This window comes from Anser anser, assembly GCF_964211835.1.
Source record: "Anser anser genome assembly, chromosome: 3".
Lineage (NCBI taxonomy): Eukaryota > Metazoa > Chordata > Aves > Anseriformes > Anatidae > Anser > Anser anser.
The window spans coordinates 72500335-72516577 of record NC_139722.1 but is presented as its reverse complement, the minus strand read 5'-3'; the positions used below and the strand labels follow the sequence as shown (position 1 = coordinate 72516577).

The window sequence follows — 16243 nt, the reverse complement described above, 5'->3', positions numbered from 1 at the left end:
ACAGGTTTGCCTGGCTCACAAGTCCTGTGAGGAGCGGCTGAGGGAGCTGGGGTTGTTTGGTCTGGAGAAGAGGAGGCTCAGGGCAGACCTCATTGCTCTCTACAGGTACCTGAAAGGAAGGTGTGGGGAGCTGGGGGTCGGCCTCTTCTTGCAGGAAACTAGTGATAGGACCAGAGGGAATGGCCTCAAGTTGTGCCAGGGGAGGTTCAGGCTGGAAATGAGGAGACATTTCTTCTCAGAAAGAGCGGTCAGGCATTGGGATGGGTTGCCCAGGGAGGTGGTGGAGTCACCGTCCCTGGGGGTGTTTAAGGAAGGGTTGGACGTGGTGCTTAGGGACATGGTTTAGTGGGTGACATTGGTGGTAGGGGGATGGTTGGACCAGAGGATCTTGGAGGTCTTGTCCAACCTTAATGACTCTGTGAGTCTATGATTGCTCGCCATCCATAGCTGACAATGAGGGACAGCAGCCATCCCTCAGCCCCGGGGGCAGCCTCCAAGGCGACCAAGCTCGGTGGGGTGGAGGGTGTCCATTCCCCAGAGGAAAAGCAAGTGTGGCCAGAGTAGGAGACGGTGTGGGGAAGGCCGGAGATGGGGTGTGCTTCCAGCCCCTGCCCAAGCTGGGCAGAGGGGGCAGGTCCCAGCCCAGCCAGTAACCAGGACGCTGTAATTGCACTTTGTAGACTTGGCACGCAGTGCAGGCTGGCAAGAAATTCTTCCTCCACAACGTCTTCCTCCTAATTACGCGTAATTCATCGCTTTGGACTTTGTTGTTTCCTTCCCTCAGCGAGGGAAGCTCTCTCCCAGGAAGCACCTGGGTCGAACACCAACAACGCCAGCAGGTAACACCAGCCGTCTCCAGCTGACATTGCCATTTAGGAAATTAAAAAAAAATAATAATAAAAAAAATAAAAAATGGGAGAAGGAGCAGCGCTGTCTCCGGCTGCACAGCGGCCGGGGCTGCGAGCCGGGGGAGGGGACATGCCGCCCGCCCGCCCGCCTCTCCCGCTGCAGCCGAAGGGGGCCGCCCGCGCGCGCACCCGCTGCGCTCTGCGCCCGCCCGCACCGCAGCCGAGGGCGGGAGGGCGCGGCGGGAGGGGGGGCCCGGGGTCGGGGGGCGCTGGGCGCCCGGGCGGGGGGCGCGGTGCTGCGGTATCGGGGCGCGGCGCGGCCCCGTATGTAGGAGCGGCTGCGTGCGGTTCCTGTATCTGCACCAGGATGGCCGAGTGGTTAAGGCGTTGGACTTAAGATCCAATGGACGTATGTCCGCGTGGGTTCGAACCCCACTCCTGGTAAGTGACGTTTTTTTTCCGGAGCCACGCGAAATGGCCGGGGACGGAGCGGGGGCCAGGCGGGGACGGCGCCCGGTGCGGGGCGGCCGCGGGGGGCCGGGGAGCGGCGGCGGGGCGGGCGGCGACCGGAGGGCGGGCAGGGACGGCTCCAGCTGGGCTGGGCCGGGCTCCGTGCGCTACCAGCGGCTGGGCCGCCCTTGTGTTTATATTTTCGTGGTTTTTTTTTTGTTTTTTTTTTTTTTGTTTTTTTTTTTAACGCCAGAACTTCCGCGTAAAGTTGGTCTCACAGCTTAATTTCTCACAGTTTTTTAATTTCCTCCAACTTCCTCCTTTATTTCCTGCTCCCGGGACGGTGCTCGGGGCTTGTGGCGCGCTGCCGGGGGACAGCCCTCGGCCTCCGTGTGCCCCACCGGTTGACCTGGCGGCTCTGAACGCTACATATTTCCCTGCATATTTCTGTGTCGTTTTTGTGCCGTTCAGAGCACTTCGGCTGACGTGAAGGCCGTATCACAACCTGCCCGTGGGTTTTGCAGCGTGAAGCTGAGGTAATTGTTGCCTCCAGCAGGGCATGGGGGTGTCGAGGTGTCCCTGGTGGTCACCGAGGTGTGCAGGCATGGCTGGTACCCCAAACTGTGCCAGGCGTTCCCCAAAAAGTTAAGCAGAGCTCGCAGACCAGCCTCCTGCCTTCGTTTTGTTTAGCGGTTGTTGCACGTGTCACTGTGGTTCATTTGCAGTAGCATAATTCTAAATCTGTTTGTTTTGACAGGGCAGTGCCATCGTATAACAGCCTATCGAAAGTGCGAGATGTACAAATTAAGCCTAGACTGCCACACTGTAAAATACTAGTGTTTGTCAGAGTGCCCTCCTCAAATTAATACAGGTAAATATTGCTGTTCTCAACCACTGTTCCCTATAATTTGAGTGGAAAAAATGATTCTAAACTGCCTTCAGTGCAACACGGAATGCAGCACAAAATACTTCAGACAGGCTATTTCATTACATGGTACATGTGATGATTTGGTGTCACAAATGTGGACGAGGCATAAACACGGAAATACGAAAGTCAAGAGGAAATTATGGAGAGAAGTGTAATCTGGTGGTGAATTTCTAGGAGAATTTCTAGGTGCACATACTGTTTTTTGACTATTCCCACAGTTAAATTGTAAATGCAAAACTGCACTTTCATTAAAAAGCAGTACTGACAGGTTCAAGTGTTTTATTAAGTAAACATTCATTCCTATTATTCATTAAGCTACAAATTAGTAAAAACGGGTGCATATTTGATTGTACATTTTACCTGTAATATTGTAATAGAAAAAAGCTGCCCTTGGAAACCCACATCTTTGCATACAAATTGGGTAATATGCCTGTGTGCTTTCTTAAAAGCCCGTTTCTACAGACAAAAAACGTTCATGTAGATTTTGTGGATGCCGTGCTGATCTTGAAAAGTTGGTCCCAGCTATGTCAGTTACGGGATGAATTGCTGGCAGTTATTCAGCATTGTAAGGAAGAAAAAAAAAAGTAAAAATAATCACATGTTTTTCAAGAACACTAATTACTGACAAAAAAGCAGCCTTTCTATTAAAGCTGTGTAGAAGACACGGAGTTCTGGGTTAGAAATTTTTCTGATACAGGCCCAGCCCTTCCCATAAGAAATGTCTTTTGCAGGGAGCTTCTCTCAGTCCTTTGGTGAAAGAGTGTTCCCTGCTTTCTGTAATGACTGTCTAGAACACATGCAGATCTGGAATGGAACACAAGACTCTTGAACCTTTCCTACTCTTATGAAATATCTGTAAATACCTAATGGCAACAACTATGTCCCAACCCCTTCCTTCATTTCTCCATAAAGAAGAGGATAATCTGCTGGGGTTATTGGTTTCTTTTGGTTTTGGCTATTGGTTATTGGTTTAAAGTGAAGTGACGGAATAGTGTAATGTGAATATGCCTTTGAGCTCTGGAGTTGACTGTGATTTTCATTTAAGATTTTTATTTTATCAAGCAGGTAGTTTTCTTTGTTCTTTATTAGTGAATGAATTATGAATTATTGGTTGTTGCATTTGCAATTTGACAGTCTTATGTCACGCATTATGCTCTGGCCTTTAGTCAGAATAGTAGCGCTTCCCGTTGTATTCTATTTTGCAGATGTGTTTTTCTAGAAAGGTACTTATCTATAGGATCCTTGCCTTTTTTTTATGAAGAAATTGGACAATATATATAGTGACTAATGCTAGAAACCAGAATAAGAGGAGAGCTTCTTACGAAGACAGTTCGATGCTACTCTGCAGGACCAGCCAGATATTTTGCTACCACATGTTTGCTGTCTGATGAGGAGCCAGGAAATAAAAATAGATTTTTCAGAAGCAATCACTCATTTTCATGTTCCTCATTTCATAGTATCCATCTTGAGAACCTCAGTCTTGATTTGCAGAAATGCAGAACTTTTGTGAATACAGGTGAAATTAATATATCACTTGTATTTTAAGCATTCTCTTAAAAATTTCATGTTATATGTCTCTGGATGAGCAGTTAAAGTTACTGGGGATATTTGACACTAATCTTCCCATACCTCAATTTCCCATTTCATAAAATAGAGATAATAGAAATGCACCATTTGCAAAATGGGTTGCTATGAAGTAAGTTCTTTTTTTTTTTGTGAAGAGTTCTGGTAGGCACTTAAGTAATCTAGTCATGTTAGACAAGCACATGAATGGAATATGAATGTATTCAGAAAATAACGTGAAATAAACAAGCTTAGGAGCCACACCTTGGGCTGTGAAAATCTGGTGGAGTATGGAACAACTGGTTAACCAGCAAGCACGACATGACGTGTGCTGAGCAAGGTGGGGGCCTTATAGGAAAACTGCAAGCCATAATTTAGTTGAAAATTGTGTCTCACTTCATAAACAGAAGGGGACCAAATGAATAAGATGGCAACCTGTTGGTGAGGTAGTATTGAGACAATATTTCAGTATAGTTTGATCGTTTTAAAATTTTTTGAGCAGCTGTCACTTTTTTTTCAGCTACATTTTAGAGTGTTGTGAAAGTGTGCCCTGTGTTACTTCTGTTTCCATCATTCCCAGTGACGAGTACCTCGAGATGAGGAAAAGAGTGTAAAAAGGCTACGAAGTTCTTGGTCTGCTGCATAATGCTGTATTTACGATGATCAATTCTGATTTTTATGGCAGACTAATTGAAAGTCTGTAAAGTCAGATCAGCCTCTGATGTTAGCAGGAGTAACTGCATGTAAAGTACTTGGTAATTCTGGAATTGTTCTAGTTTTGGGCCTGCATGGTAATAAATAAGTAAATGGGGGGATACATCTTTTTTTATGGATGTTCAAAATGCCCTTCTGCTTAGCAGATTCCATCAAAATCTTTTGGCTTGCTTTAACCCTAGCCACTATCACTGCCCTTGTCTGGATAGTCTTGTTGGCTAAGAACTTCACGTACTTTACGTATGGCTGTACGCTTAGTTAAAGTCATACTATGATATAAGGCTGTCGGTGCACCTCCTACCTTAATTTGTTTTACTCTTGTATTGCTTCCTATTTTCATTTTTCTTGCCGTTACAGAAGGGCAGCATCTCCAGTAGACTCTGTTTCCTGGATTCTTGTTGTTCCCGTAACACTGGTCCAAAGATCAATTGTGTCAATGTTTATGTGTGTCTTCACACAGGTTTATTTTCAACAGCTGCCATTGCTGCTCACCTGTGGACTGCCTCTGATTTATCTGCAGTTTCTTAAAAACATTTCTGTTGGCCTTGATAGCCACAGCAACCAAGTGTCGTTAGCAATGTTAGCTAATTCTGTCTCCTTCTCCAAGGCGTTACAACACATACTCTCAAACAGATCTTGCAACATGTTATTAACTATTCTTCTCGGGTTTGATGAGCAAAAAGAAGAGATGTTCTGTTAGGCCAGTTCGATTCAAGCAGCAAGCTGTGGGGCATCCCACTGCGGTGGCTGGGGAGCTCAGCCACCGTGACCACAGCGTTGTTGGAACAGAAACAAGGGTCTGCGTGTTACTGCCGTGCAAAGCCCAGCGACTTTTTGAAGTGCTGATGGAGGTCGGTTTGCTCACATGACTCTGACAGGTGAGCCCTGGAAAGTCTTGTCATGGTCACTTAAAACATCATTACCCCCAGCGTTTTGTGTTGCTCTCCTGCAGTGACTGCCTGTCTAACGCTGCCAGCAGAGGAGAGCGGGTGCCCACACCTGGTGCCTTGGCTCGCAGCCACCTTCACGGGCAGAGCAGAGGGCAGTAGCTTCGCACTGCGGTAGGGGGGTGTGGGCATGCTTTCCCTTTTGCCAGTTCTCATTAGGAGGAATATGTGCAGGTGGTAACACTTCGCATCAGCACAGCCTTATTACCAAGGGATATTTCTGAACGTGTTAAAAGACAGGTCTGCGCACTAGATTACCTCCAGTTTGGGAACATTTTCCCTTGTGCCGGCTTGCTGTGTTGGCAGTAGCCTCTGGGAAAAGGGTAGAGCAGTCAAGTGATCATTTATATCACAGCAGCAAAGTTGACCAGAGCACCTCCTAAATGAGGGGCCCTAAATGCCCTAAAGGGAAGGAAGCATAATGTGCAATACTATGGCTAAGATCGTTGGGATCCTAGGGCCTTGGCTTAAAGCATACTAATGTGCCTTTCTCTGGGATTTTTTGGTTGCATTAAAATAATCTGAATGAATTTGTTCTTTTTCCCTGTCAAGGAGGAGCTTTTGTCTGAAAACCACGGAAAACTTGTGCACTAGTGGAGATGGCCTTACATGCGCAATTATAAAAATGTAATTTTTCTAATTTCTCTAATAATTTGAGGAAAGGAATTCGCTTTACAGGTTTCTTCATTTTCCTTGATTGCTTCTTCTTCTTCACCATCTGCCTGCCCATGACCCTCTTCCTGGGTTGGAAGTGCTATAGGCTCTTTCCTTCAAACCTCATCTGCCTCATTTTTTTGAGTGCTGGCTAAAGTGGTTCGTGCAGTTCTTGGCAGGAGAGTACTCCCTGAGTGTGTGACTCGGTGGGTTTCTAACACCTGTCTCTTGCTGTTTCATTATTTGTTGCAAACTTTTTAATAGGAGTGATGGGAAGCATGGATTGCATTAGTGGCTCTTGTTTTCTAGCTAAATCCATGTTTAATGATCGGTGTGTGTATGCATTTTAGTTTCACACGTCCTATTTTATATCTGCTACTATTTTCTGTCACACTCCCACCTTTAACATTTTATATGCTTATCACAAAACAGATCAGCTGGTCTAGCAGCTAGCTGCAGTGGAAAGAGGCCAAGATGCTGTCTCTCCAATGCCCTGGCAGTGCTGTGCCTTCACACTGCTTCCTTTGGTCTCCCACTGCCAGGAGACAGGTAACAAACAAACCAATTCATTTCCCGTTGCTTCAGTGTAAAATTAATTGCTGAGATTGCCTCCAATTCCTCATTTCTCCACAGAAAAATTCTTATAATGAAAAGATTTCTGACAGGTTTTGGATTCCTTAGCACAGACAATGCAGACCGGCTAGCTGGCTTCGTTCATCACAGAATGGCAGTGGCTTTTTGGCCACCCTGGAGTTCGTCTGGTCCAATACCCGGCTCGGAGCAGGGTCAGGGTCATGCCCACTTGGGTTTTGAGTATCTCCAAGCATGGAAACTTTCTGGGCAACCTGTGCTAGTGTTTGACCACCCTCAGATTAAAAAAAAAGTATTTTCTTACATAATAATAATAAAAAAGCATTGTGTTTAAAGCATTTTCGTGTGTTGAAGCTTATAATAAGCTTACATATCCTTGATCTGTCTGCTACTAAACTTCAAGTGTTCATGTTTTCTCAGTGCTTAGATACCTGTTCCTAATCGTCCCAAGATAAAATGAAGGAGCTACACATGCCACTGCACATGCTGGGACTCCCACTGGGTGCATCGGTTTGTCACCACGTGAATTTTACTGACGGCTCTGTTGAGTGAAAAACAAAACCCCTGCGACGATCTAAGCAGGTGCTTAGCTTTAGATACTGAAAGCCATTCTTTGCGTTATTTTGTCCACATCAAGACCAAGGAAGTGCATTATTTTGTTGATAAATATGTACAGTTAGTTTCCTATGAGAAATGAGCACTCTTGTCTGGCTTTACCTTATTGGAAGCCAGAGGCCTGCTAGAGCATTTCTTACCAGAAGACCATTCCTTATCACGATTCAAGTTCATCCTCTGCAAGGTTAGAGTACTGTAATTTGGTCCGAGTTCTCCTTTAAAGTGATCTGGCAGCTGTGGCATTAACAAATGATGGCTGTCCACTGAGCTGAGGGAAGGTGATGCGACTGATGGCTCTCACCTTCATCACATGCTGTTTTTTGTTACTATATTCAGAACACAAATGATTGATTTAAGTACTGTGACTTCTATCTTTTATCATAGTATGTTGGATTACTTTGGATGGTTTCGCAGGTTGCTTTGCTCTGAGAACAGCTGATTTCTTGACCAAACATAGCTTTATTTTTTATTTAGCTAGCTTGATAGCCGTGGCTTCCACAACGTGTATGTTGACAGCACTGTGACAGTGCAGGATGTATCTATGGCAGTTAACAAATCCTATAGTGTTCTGCAACTGCAAACGAGCTGAGACATGCCCAACCTGTTGTACTGCATTCATTCTGGTGACCTGCCCCAAAACATACCTGACACATCGGTAAAGAAGAGATACTGAAAACAACTGAATTCAGTGCTTGTGATGTCTCTGCCTGTCCACCTCCCCACCCCCACCCTTGAACAAAATATTTTTCTACAGAAAGGAATGAGTGGGTAGAATAAGAAGTTTGTGGTATGAATGCACGAGCCAGAATTCTTTAAGAAGAAAAAGCAGTTCATGCCTTCCAAAATATAATACAGAGAAACACCGTGCATGAGATGAAGCTGTTGCTCTGTATGAAATTAACAGGGAGAGAGCTCAGCCATTGACACACGAATAAGGATCTGCATGACAAAGAAGGTACGGTATCTGGCTGAAATACTAGCAAACCTAAGAGTGTTGGGAAATACGAGAGAAGAATGGGATGGAATTGAGCATCTCAGACTTGTAATCAACTTTTGCTTCTAGAGCATTTTATTGTGGTTAGAAAATCTTCTCCTATGCCAGTTTCAGTTATTTTTCTTGGTAAATTGTCTCAATGAGGGATTTAAGCAGAGTTACGAGCACTCCTATTTTAGGTTGGGCTCTGCATAGAATGTTTAAGAGATCTTAAGGTTCATGGGGGTAAGCGGAAAGGATCACCCGGAAGGATCCTGTATGGGTCCTGTTGAGCCAGAGTTAGAGACAATGCCTCGCGTTCATCTGGAAGTCCATAACAAACTTGTCTTCGTAACCACAAATGAGCCTGGATTATAATGTTAACTATCTCACAATGATGTTTTATTTTTTTAACCAGAAATATTATACCAAGATCTTAACCGTCAGACTGGGATGTGTATATTTTGCAATGTACATTGTTTCCTTTTATGTACTGTTTGTCATCAGCAGTGTTGGCATTACTGGTTCCCAGCTAGAAAGTATTTTTTGGTATGATTAAAGCATTCAACTTACTTTGCAAGCAAAATACACGTACGGTATTTCTGGAGGGAGACGCTGGGAACTGAACAAGGAGTTACTGACTGCTGTTCATCTGTAAACCAGTACTTCTGGCAGCGTCTTTGTGAGTCAGCATCCCTGAGCACCACTGTGTTAACATTTACAGTTACCTGCTCTGGTCCATATACATAGTTCTTTATTTTGCCAATTGTAAAAATTGAGTTATAAAAAATGATTTTTTCAGCTCATTTTTCTAGCCATTATATATGTTCAGCTAAAAAAAGAGTAGCTTGAGAAAGCAATTAGAAGACTTTTAATTCATCTGTGTGAATATCTGTGTTAAAAAATAACTCAGTTAACTCTTAACAAGACAGCTGGCTTCTCATGGAAAGATACTCACATGGAAGGCACTTCTGAGGATACACCTAATTAGCTGTGCTGCTGCAGCCCATGTTTATGGATATAAATTCATGGCTCCTGATCCTGTGACAGACTATGTAAGCAGATTGTTTATCACTGAAGTTTTGGACAGGCACAGAAGCTTGCTTGTATAATGAAAGTTACAGCATCTGCACAATAGTTATACACTTGAAATTGCTGTGCCTCAGCATCACCTCCCTCTATTGATCTTCAGACCAGCACAAAATGAGATTGAAAATGTAAGCAGCTCGAGCAAAATTCCACTCTGGCCCTTAAGGAGGATAGGATTCAGCGGGGCTTCTAGTAGAAAAGCAGGACTACAATACCTTTCCTCTCTCCCACAAATGTTTAAGAGGCATCTTATAATAATACATAATTATAATGTGATCCAAAGAGACATTATCTATATGGATAAAATAAAAATAAGCGTAAGCGGTTAGCCTCTGCAGAAAAAAAGAGCCATAGGTTGTAAAGTCTTTGGAAAGCCCTTCTGCAATACCACCAGATTATTTAAATAACGGAGTATTCTTTTGGGAACTCTGTAGAGCTCCAAAGACTAGTCTAGCCATAACTTTATGCTAAGGATAAATTAAATACAACTACTAACATTTGTTTGAAAAATAGAGGCCCGGTTTGCATTGACGAGGTTGAGCTGGATGATGTTTTTGGAAAACACTTGGATTCTTTCCTCTGTGTTTTACAAAAAAAACCCACCCTTGGTATGTTTCAGGTGACTGTTTGCTGCGTTCAATATTTGAGCTCTTCTTTAAAAAAAAATAAAAAATCAAAGATAACACATCCCGGTACAAATATTTGGGGAATACCTTGTTTATTTCCAGGACAAATATTATTAAATGAATTTGAAAGAACCGTGTTTTGGGGTTGGGGGCTCCTCTGCAAGTCGCCGACCCAGGGCTGGACCATTCAAAGGGGCATCGCAGCACGTTCCTCCTGGCCTGTGCCGTGGGCACCCTGACACTGCCCGCGGAGTTTGGTTCCTTGGGCACGAGGGGAGGGGAGGAGAAGGAACAAGAGCAGGTGTGGGAAAACGGGTTTATTGTGGCAAGACCGTGTCATGCTGTGCAGGGGTAGAAGCCCTAAAGTACCCGCTGCGATGTGACAGCCTGCTGAAAGGACTGCCCGTGCTGCAGGGCCCGGCCTGCGGTACTCGGCCCCGCCGTAAATGAAGGTCAGCGCGGGCTGGCTGAGAGCAGGGAGGGCCAGGCTCTGAACGTGCAAACAAATCCATGTACCGTGTCACCCGTGAGAGGGGATCCTTCTCTTCCCCGTTTCTTTCTGTTGAATGTTTGATTTACCCTTCCTGATACCTCGTACTAAACCCCAGATTCAGTTCATAGGTGCAGAGAGAACTTGTGGAAGCAGTGGAGCAGCTTACAGTCAGCAGCGCTGCCCCCTTCACGTACACAGCCCTTCCTGACGCAGAAACGAGAACGGAGCTGAGCAGGGGCCAGCAGGCTGGGAGATGTGACTCCTCGCTTCAGGAGCTACGGGTCTGTGGTGTGATTACCGAATCATGCCTCCATTTCGCTGTTAGGTGTCAGAAGTGTATTTCTAACAAATACAAAAGAGTGTGGAGTAAAGGAGCGGAGTGTGGTTTAAAGTGGGAAGCTGATGCTGCCATAATTGCCCATGATGTGGGGTTGTATGGCCACATGTCGGGGGGTCTGAAGGCTGCTTGTGCATTAGAAGTACTGGCACGACGTCTGGGAAGCGCGCAGAGCTTCAGGCGTGTCCTGCGTTGCACAGAACCAAAGAGCAGCCCTGGGGCTACAGCAAACCAGTCAGGCTCAGCTAGAAGTGGAACTATTTATGGAAGGTTGTCTGTTTTCTCTTGTGACTCGAGGATGTTGTCTCTTGTTCACCAGGCTCGGAGCCCCGTCACTTTGCAGTTAAATATAGCTTTCCCAGGTTTTCAGATCAACTGTTTTCCCAGGCGAATGTCTGTTCCTGGCATGTAGCCCTCTTTCTCTATCACACCAAAACCAATCTCGCTCACTGAGTGTTGGTGGCCTCTTTCTGGTAGATGACCAGCAGCTTAAAGATTGCCAGCCACCAGACCCCTCCTTTCTGCCATCTGACCGAGGGCTTCGTGGTTCAGCTGATCCTACACTTTCCAATGCCCTGTGCCTCCTAGTTTCTTCCTCCCAGCCCTTGCCCCACTCCTGAAGTGTCCTGCCGAGTGCAGAGGGATGGAGGCGGTTTGCCTTCCGAGCAGTCCCAGGCGGGTGGTAGCAGGGATCGCAGAAGCGAGTGCATGCAGAAAGGGTGTTGTCGTGGCACGTGACGCCTACGTGGGCCCAATTTTCCTATGCCTAATTGTCGAGGACAATGTCTAAGCGCATGTGCCAAAGCTGTCAAGATCAAGTGCTGTTTTGTATATGCTCTGCAACTTAGGCAAATGTTGTACTTGAAGGGAAATTTTTTCAAGACTCTAGACTAAGTAACATCTAAATGGCATCTTAAACATAGATGTACAGCACTTTAACTTCATAATTAGAAAGTGGTAGAGGTACTATAAAAAACACCTTTCTTGCATGTTTTCCTTTGTAGAAATTTGCTATCATTGAAAAAACTTGATTCCATGTGATTGAGTACTCAAACCAAGCCTCACACTTGCATAACTTTTTGAATTATTCAGAGCTGCAATACACTTAGACGTTTGTTAGTGCGAGTATTTCATGGCTAACGACATTTAGCTGTTGTCTCCTAAGTTGTGTTATTCTCACTCAGGTCAGAGAGATCAAAGGTTGGTATTTTAAGGGATTTGGCACTTTTAGATAAAACAGGGTGCATTCCATGCACGTCCAGTCCCTAAAGATAAGGAGGGAGGAATAGGGTAAAACCCTGATATCTCTGTGGAAAGGACAGTCAGGATGTAATTTGCATAAGTACCGTGCATGGTAGTCGTTTGCATTCCTCAGCTTACCTTCGTTTTTGTTTTCTGCTTGTAATAAAGCCTTTTGCGCTTATTATTTGTATTGATTATATGAGCATTTGATGCCTGCTGCTTTGAAGATCTTGTCATTAAAACAATTGCTTCCTGAACGTTTCAATTCTTCAAGCAGAGTACTATCCGTGATTATAGCTTTTGGGGCTTGAAACTGAAGTTATTTTAGCATATGGCAACGGTATTTGATAGTTTCCTCTGGGAATCCCACCCACCGTGTTAGCTGCAAACAGCTCTAAGAAGAAGGCTGTTCTCATGGTTTAAACACTTGTAGTGCTGTCCCACCCAGTCTAACCTCAGCTTGAAATGACTCCTAATCCGTGAACTAAGTAAGCAATGGAGCTATATGTCACCGTCCCTCTGATTTAAAGGTTTTTCTTCCAACTACATTAGTATTTAGCTTCCTAGATTTTATTCTTAGCAAACATACAATCATATAATTATAAAAAAAAGACAGATGTTCAGCCTGTTGTACTAAAGAAATGCACCGCTGATTTGCTCTGAAAGGGTGATAGAGATTTCTGCTAGTTCAATCAAATAAAATATGGAGTATGATAGGATACTTTTCTTTCCTAAGTGAGATAGAAAATCGGCTTACATTATGTAAAACATTAATGGCAATTTCACTGAAATGAAATCTTAATGCTGCAGTTTTATCTACACTGTAATTTAAAACTAGGAGCCATTCTAGCAATTCATCCTAGCATGATAGAAGGACTATTTTAAAAGAGTATCAATTTCATCATACATGTGCATGGACTGCAAAATTCGGAAGTGTTAGGTTATCCCACCGTGATAATGCAAGATTTTTTATTTGACGAGAATCTTTAGATGATTTCTTCCATAATGCTTTTTCCCCCTCATTTCCATACCGCTGCTGCTAGCATTTTGTACCTGATGCTGTTCTGTTATGAAAGCAACTGCTTCTTCACTTTCTTGTGCCTTGCCCACTTTCTGAGTGTATTAGTTGGTCTGAAGAAACCTATTGCCCCTCTCTTCAAATCTTGCTAACCTCTTCCATCATTAGAGTGACATCCCAGTGACAACATCAGTTTTACAGACACCTTTCTGTGCTCTGCACCCCAAATAATCCATTATCGTTTTTGCTTAAGTATGCTTCTGTCCTTAAGTGTGCCAAATGTGGTGGTTAAGAGGTGGGTGACATGGATTCAGTGCTGTCCTTTTTATTTGATATCTCCACCTCCAGGGGAGCCTGATTATATTCCTACTAAAAATGGTACAGGTAGGGCATGATAATACCAGAGAGTGTAGCTGGACTCGTTGCCTACAGGTAAATAAGCAGAGAGAGAGTGAAAAGGCCTGTTCCAGTTCAGGGAAATAATAGGTATCTGCCTCCTCCGTCGAATTAGAAAACATTCCATGGTCTGTGACAGAAAAATGAGTTTATTATCAGCTGATAATGTTGCACTTTCTTTCCCTTCACCTACAGCAGCAACTGGGTGGATGGAGGCAGTGGCCCTTCCCTTGTTTGCAGGAAAACTTGCTCTGTCCTGGGCAGCCCAGCTGTTTGACAGCTCCAGGTTGGTATCTAGAGCTTCAGGTGGGCTTCTGCTGCCTAAATGTAGCCATACGGTGCCATCTGAGATGCCTCAGCTGCCTTTGGGTGTCTCATCAGCCCCATAAATCAGCTGCTCTCATGTGGCTAAATAGGTCGTGGTACCAATGTGTAGGTTACTAAATCCTTTTCCTTTGTCTGAAAAGAGTGTGTGAAGACAGGAACAGTCTGAGGTCACCTCCACTGGTTTTGTTGCTTGGACCCGTTTAGCTGTCTGCTTTGGGCTCTCCTCTCTCTTGTACTTCTTCCATGGTGCAGTTTTATGCTTGAGTGGGTTTAACAGTGGCCAAAGGGGTAATGCTTTTTCCTTCTTTGCTTTTTCCTTCTTTGCCCTTGACATCGCTCTTCCACTGCTGCTCTTTGTGCTGAGGCACTTTGCTGCTTTGGAGTCAGCCAAACAGCAGTGCTGGAGAAACAGACCCCGTGGGGACACGCACGTGAGAAAGGGAAGTGTCTGTTAGCTGGCAGCTGCCCTCTGGCTCAGCCATACCATAGCACTACTGCCTTTATAGGCACCTGCCTGGCCTTGCAAGTTATCTACTCTTTTGCTCTACAAATCCAAAGTAATTGAGCTGTTGAGGAACAATGCGGATCACAAAGGCCGTAAAAGACAAATATCGTCTGAAGATAAAGCACGCACAGTCAAGAGAATCGGGGCTGTGAAGTTTGTAGCGAAGATTAAATGATTCAGAAAGCAGCCCCTTTGAGGATGCATTGCAACATACGGTCTTTGAAGAAACCGTTCCCCTGGAGCTCCCTGGCTAGACCTCCCCACACTAAACCTGAGAGTCTTCCTGTAAATAAAGGGCTCTGACGGCAGTCTAGACCTCTGAAAAGCCTCTTCATGCCGGTGCTGGAACTACAGATGGCTGCAGGAACACCACCACCCGCTGCTTTGGCTTCCTGGTGGCAGAGCTGGTGACTGGCCCTGCTGGAGACCCTGTACCCCACAGCTGAGGGGAACCAGCAAAGCTACTAGGGCGTGTGGCAAATACAGAGCCTTACAAAGTGTTTGGTGCTCTCTCCCCGGTCACTTTCTGCCTGTGCTGGTGCAGGAAGGTGGATGGTTTCCAGCTGAAACAGCTGATGGAAAATTCCCACTAAGGAAGAAAAAATAGAGGCTTACTCTTCTGTAACAGTGGGCTGGAGTCAAACCCCATAAGGCTGGCACACGGGGTGGTGCCCCCACTGCGCCTGTGCCCCGTGAGAGATGCAGGGGTGCTTCTGCTGCAGTCAGGCTGCCGGGTGGTGATTTGGGGATCCTCACTGCTCCCCTGGGTGTGCCTTTCTCATTGCTCCAAGTGAAGATCAGAAGGAAATCAGAGCTCACCACCGAAAGCGAGCTGAGCATGGAGCGTTTGGAGGGGAGGCCCCATAAGGAGAATGCAGCGTGACTGAATCACTTCGCCACCCACTGAAATACTCTACAAATAAAGTTGTGTTGTTTAATTATAGATCGCATGCTGGAATGATGTAATCCTGAATGTATATAGGGGAGAGCGCTCCAAATCATCACCGTAGGTATTAGTGACAGCTTTGGCTGAATTTGAAAGCGTATCCTAAAGGTGAAAAGCAACCCTTGGATTTACAGGATTTCTGAATCCTCTCTAGGACTTGTAGGCTTCCTCAGTCATTGTTGAAAAGGTTTTGTTTTCCTTCATTTTTCACATTCTAATTTGGTAACGTTTCTTTCCCGTTGCTAGTGCTACCAGGCCTCTGTTTGTTGGTCGCTGTTCCTAAAAACAAATCCGGGCTTAGACTTCCGTGGGAAAAAGATGTGGAATAGGGAGAAGGAGGAAGGCCCTTTGGAAGATTTGCAGCGTTTGATGATGTTACGAATGAGGCCAACAGCTGTTTTAAAAAGAGCTATTCAACTGGTTTATTTATGTCAAAAATGGAGGAGGCCAATGAAACTCGTGCCCGCTTTGTTCTAAGGCTCAGGATGTTCTGCTGGTCGTATTTATCCGCCTGCTGTGTGCTTTATCTTCGGCTGGTGTCAGTGGAGGTTTTTGTAATGCCCTGTTTATTTCACTCTATTGCTCTGAGATGTCAGTGCAGCTTTGCACTTTGGATATTTATAAATAAATCATTACTTTCACGAATGAATCATCTATTGTTTGAGGTGGGCAGAAAGTTTTAATGGCATATAAATTCAGAACCATGTTCTTTAAGCATTAGGTTTGTATTTTGACCTGCTGTAGCTACAATTTATGTCCGAGGAGGTACAAAGAAGAAATACGACATAAAGCCTGGCTGACCTGCAATTATAACCAAGACAATTGCATCCTTACTGGTATTATTCATGGCTCTTGGTGTAACTGTAGCACGGAGGAGTCACATTCTTTGGCAGCAGAGGTGCTAGTCCTGCTTAAACACAGCACTGAAACTGCCCAAAGCTTTTATCTGACAAGAAGTAACAAATGGAGGTAGGTAGTGGA

General features: G+C 44.9%; 1 long non-coding RNA gene across 15 annotated transcripts; it reads left to right on the top strand.

The window, feature by feature from the left end:
- The first annotated feature begins 134 nt into the window (after window positions 1-134).
- LOC310896294 lies at window positions 135-15904 on the top strand. Of its 15 annotated transcripts, none has more exons than XR_014581348.1 (8): window positions 1070-1289; window positions 2056-2169; window positions 6003-6077; window positions 6537-7273; window positions 8065-9338; window positions 10613-10772; window positions 13680-13770; window positions 13954-15904. It is a non-coding gene; the product is annotated as an uncharacterized lncRNA (long non-coding RNA). The 15 variants fall into 15 exon arrangements; XR_014581349.1 differs by having other exon boundaries at window positions 7785-9338; XR_014581350.1 differs by having other exon boundaries at window positions 6537-8265; window positions 9216-9338.
- The last annotated feature ends 339 nt before the right edge of the window (window positions 15905-16243 follow it).